This window comes from Lissotriton helveticus, chromosome 8 (genome assembly GCF_964261635.1).
Source record: "Lissotriton helveticus chromosome 8, aLisHel1.1, whole genome shotgun sequence".
Classification (NCBI taxonomy): domain Eukaryota; kingdom Metazoa; phylum Chordata; class Amphibia; order Caudata; family Salamandridae; genus Lissotriton; species Lissotriton helveticus.
Window position 1 is genome coordinate 51,327,037 of NC_136069.1, and position 5,000 is coordinate 51,332,036.

The window sequence follows — 5,000 nt, forward strand, 5'->3', positions numbered from 1 at the left end:
CAGCTGCAGTACTTTTTTCTCTATTCATCAAATTTTTTCCAACTGATATAATACACAAGTAATTTAACATAGACTTTGCTTTCTGTCCTCATTCTAAACTTGCTTCCACATTTCTTGCCTTCAGGTTAGACTATGAATGTTTCCCATTTCATGCTTTTTTGTAAAGTAACCTCTTGTCTGCCTTACCTTCAACTTCCCCTTGAACACAGATGTCAGTAGTCAGATGACATTGCTTACCTACTCAGGCCAAATATGTCTGGGTAATATAGTGCTAGTCCATTCAGAGTTAAAAAAACGCTACCTAACCCGGATCCCAAAAACGCTATTTACCCATTGCACAAGTTAACTGCTGAATGATACAGGACTCCTTAAAACATATCTCTAACTTATAAGGGTAAATATCCAGGTCATGCATCTTGTTTGTTGAATGGTTCAAATCAAAGTATGAAGACCACAGCTAGCAGTAGGCCGAAATAGCTCAGTTGGGAGAGCGTTAGACTGAAGATCTGTAGGTCCCTGGTTCAATCCCGGGTTTCGGCACAGTTGAGAGGTTCCTTGCTTCTAACAAAATATGTCTTGGAATCAGCTGTAGTACTTTTTTCTCTATTCATCAAATTCTTTCCAACTGATATACAACACAAGCAATTTAACATAGACTTTGCTTTGTGTCCTCCTTCTAAACTTGCTTCCACATTTCTTGCCTTCAGGTTAGACTATGAATGTTTCCCATTTCATGCTTTTTTGTAATGTAAACTCTTGTCTGCATTACCTTCAACTTCCCCTTGAACACAGATGTCAGTAGTCAGATGACGTTGCTTACCTACTCAGGCCACATATGTCTGGGTAATATAGTGCTAGTCCATTCCGAGTTAAAAAAACGCTACCTAACCCGGATCCCAAAAACGCTATTTACCCATTGCACAAGTTAACTGCTGAATGATACAGGACTCCTTAAAACATATCTCTAACATATAAGGGTAAATATCCAGGTCATGCATCTAGTTTATTGAATGGTTCAAATCAAAGTATGAAGACCACAGATAGCAGCAGGCCGAAATAGCTCATTTGGGAGAGCATTAGACTGAAGATCTGAAGGTGCCTGGTTCAATCCCGGGTTTTGGCACAGTTGAGAGGTTCCTTGCTTCTGACAAAAGAGGTCTTGGAATCAGCTGCAGTACTTTTTTCTCTATTCATCAAATTTTTTCCAACTGATATACAACACAAGTAATTTAACATAGACTTTGCTTTCTGTCCTCATTCTAAACTTGCTTCCACATTTCTTGCCTTCAGGTTAGACTATGAATGTTTCCCATTTCATGCTTTTTTGTAAAGTAACCTCTTGTCTGCCTTACCTTTAACTTCCCCTTGAACACAGATGTCAGTAGTCAGATGACATTGCTTACCTACTCAGGCCAAATACGTCTGGGTAATATAGTGCTAGTCCATTCAGAGTTAAAAAAACGCTACCTAACCCAGATCCCAAAAACGCTATTTACCCATTGCACAAGTTAACTGCTGAATGATACAGGACTCCTTAAAACATATCTCTAACATATAAGGGTAAATATCCAGGTCATGCATCTTGTTTGTTGAATGGTTCAAATCAAAGTAGGAAGACCACAGCTAGCAGTAGGCCGAAATAGCTCATTTGGGAGAGCGTTAGACTGAAGATCTAAAGGTCCCTGGTTCAATCCCGGGTTTCGGCACAGTTGAGAGGTTCCTTGCTTCTAACAAAATAGGTCTTGGAATCAGCTGTAGTACTTTTTTCTCTATTCATCAAATTCTTTCCAACTGATATACAACACAAGCAATTTAACATAGACTTTGCTTTGTGTCCTCCTTCTAAACTTGCTTCCACATTTCTTGCCTTCAGGTTAGCCTATGAATGTTTCCCATTTCATGCTTTTTTGTAATGTAAACTCTTGTCTGCATTACCTTCAACTTCCCCTTGAACACAGATGTCAGTAGTCAGATGACGTTGCTTACCTACTCAGGCCACATACGTCTGGGTAATATAGTGCTAGTCCATTCCGAGTTAAAAAAACGCTACCTAACCCGGATCCCAAAACGCTATTTACCCATTGCACAAGTTAACTGCTGAATGATACAGGACTCCTTAAAACATATCTCTAACATATAAGGGTAAATATCCAGGTCATGCATCTAGTTTATTGAATGGTTCAAATCAAAGTATGAAGACCACAGCTAGCAGTAGGCCGAAATAGCTCAGTTGGGAGAGCGTTAGACTAAAGATCTGAAGGTGCTTGGTTCAATCCCGGGTTTCGGCACAGTTGAGAGGTTCCTTGCTTCTAACAAAATAGGTCTTGGAATCAGCTGCAGTACTTTTTTCTCTATTCATCAAATTTTTTCCAACTGATATACAACACAAGTAATTTAACATAGACTTTGCTTTGTGTCCTCCTTCTAAACTTGCTTCCACATTTCTTGCCTTCAGGTTAGACTATGAATGTTTCCCATTTCATGCTTTTTTGTAAAGTAAACTCTTGTCTGCATTACCTTCAACTTCCCCTTGAACACAGATGTCAGTAGTCAGATGACGTTGCTTACCTACTCAGGCCAAATACGTCTGGGTAATATAGTGCTAGTCCATTCAGAGTTAAAAAAACGCTACCTAACCCGGATCCCAAAAACGCTATTTACCCATTGCACAAGTTAACTGCTGAATGATACAGGACTCCTTAAAACATATCTCTAACATATAAGGGTAAATATCCAGGTCATGCATCTAGTTTATTGAATGGTTCAAATCAAAGTATGAAGACCACAGATAGCAGCAGGCCGAAATAGCTCAGTTGGGAGAGCGTTAGACTGAAGATTTGAAGGTCCCTGGTTCAAGCCTGGGTTTCGGCACAGTTGAGAGGTTCCTTGCTTCTGACAAAAGAGGTCTTGGAATCAGCTGTAGTACTTTTTTTCTCTATTCATCATTTTTTTTCCAACTGATATTCAACACAAGTAATTTAACATAGACTTTGCTTTCTGTCCTCATTCTAAACTTGCTTCCACATTTCTTGCCTTCAGGTTAGACTATGAATGTTTCCCATTTCATGCTTTTTTGTAAAGTAACCTCTTGTCTGCATTACCTTCAACTTCCCCTTGAACACAGATGTCAGTAGTCAGATGACATTGCTTACCTACTCAGGCCAAATACGTCTGGGTAATATAGTGCTAGTCCATTCAGAGTTAAAAAAACGCTACCTAACCCGGATCCCAAAAACGCTTTTTACCCGTTGCACAAGTTAACTGCTGAATGATACAGGACTCCTTAAAACATATCTCTAACATATAAGGGTAAATATCCAGGTCATGCATCTAGTTTGTTGAATGGTTCAAATCAAAGTATGAAGACCGCAGTTAGCAGCAGGCCGAAATAGCTCAGTTGGGAGAGCGTTAGACTGAAGATCTGAAGGTCCCGGGTTTCGGCACTGTTGAGAGGTTCCTTTCTTCTAACAAAATAGGTCTTGGAATCACCTGTAGTACTTTTTTCTCTATTCATCAAATTATTTCCAACTGATATACAACACAAGCAATTTAACATAGACTTTGCTTTGTGTCCTCCTTCTAAACTTGCTTCCACATTTCTTGCCTTCAGGTTAGACTATGAATGTTTCCCATTTCAGGCTTTTTTGTAATGTAAACTCTTGTCTGCATTACCTTCAACTTCCCCTTGAACACAGATGTCAGTGGTCAGATGACGTTGCTTACCTACTCAGGCCACATACGTCTGGGTAATATAGTGCTAGTCCATTCAGAGTTAAAAAAACGCTACCTAACCCGGATCACAAAAACGCTATTTACCCATTGCACAAGTTAACTGCTGAATGATAAAGGACTCCTTAAAACATATCTCTAACATATAAGGGTAAATATCCAGGTCATGCATCTAGTTTGTTGAATGGTTCAAATCAAAGTATGAAGACCTCAGCTAGCAGCAGGCCGAAATAGCTCAGTTGGGAGAGCGTTAGACTGAACATCTGAAGGTCCCTGGTTCAATCCTGGGTTTCGGCACAGTTGAGAGGTTGCTTGCTTCTGACAAAAGAGGTCTTGGAATCTGCTGCAGTACTTTTTTCTCTATTCATCAAATTTTTTCCAACTGATATACAACACAAGTAATTTAACATAGACTTTGCTTTCTGTCCTCATTCTAAACTTGCTTCCACATTTCTTGCCTTCAGGTTAGACTATGAATGTTTCCAATTTCATGCTTTTTTGTAAAGTAACCTCTTGTCTGCCTTACCTTCAACTTCCCCTTGAACACAGATGTCAGTAGTCAGATGACATTGCTTACCTACTCAGGCCAAATACGTCTGGGTAATATAGTGCTAGTCCGTTCAGAGTTAAAAAAACGCTACCTAACCCGGATCCCAAAAACGCTATTTACCCATTGCACAAGTTAACTGCTGAATGATACAGGACTCCTTAAAACATATCTCTAACATATAAGGGTAAATATCCAGGTCATGCATCTTGTTTGTTGAATGGTTCAAATCAAAGTATGAAGACCACAGCTAGCAGTAGGCCGAAATAGCTCAGTTGGGAGAGCGTTAGACTGAAGATCTAAAGGTCCCTGGTTCAATCCCGGGTTTCGGCACAGTTGAGAGGTTCCTTGCTTCTAACAAAATAGGTCTTGGAATCAGCTGTTGTACTTTTTTCTCTATTCATCAAATTCTTTCCAACTGATATACATCACAAGCAATTTAACATAGACTTTGCTTTGTGTCCTCCTTCTAAACTTGCTTCCACATTTCTTGCCTTCAGGTTAGACTATGAATGTTTCCCATTTCATGCTTTTTTGTAATGTAAACTCTTGTCTGCATTACCTTCAACTTCCCCTTGAACACAGATGTCAGTAGTCAGATGACGTTGCTTACCTACTCAGGCCACATACATCTGGGTAATATAGTGCTAGTCCATTCCGAGTTAAAAAAATGCTACCTAACCCGGATCCCAAAAACGCTATTTACCCATTGCACAAGTTAACT

At 39.6% G+C, this 5,000-nt stretch overlaps 2 non-coding genes across 2 annotated transcripts; both read left to right on the top strand.

The window, feature by feature from the left end:
* The first annotated feature begins 2,215 nt into the window (after positions 1-2,215).
* Positions 2,216-2,288, top strand: TRNAF-AAA (transfer RNA phenylalanine (anticodon AAA)). The gene has a single exon. It is a non-coding gene; the product is annotated as a tRNA-Phe (tRNA).
* A 2,248-nt stretch (positions 2,289-4,536) lies between these two features.
* On the top strand, positions 4,537-4,609 carry TRNAF-GAA (transfer RNA phenylalanine (anticodon GAA)). Its single transcript has one exon. It is a non-coding gene; the product is annotated as a tRNA-Phe (tRNA).
* Positions 4,610-5,000: the final 391 nt, after the last annotated feature.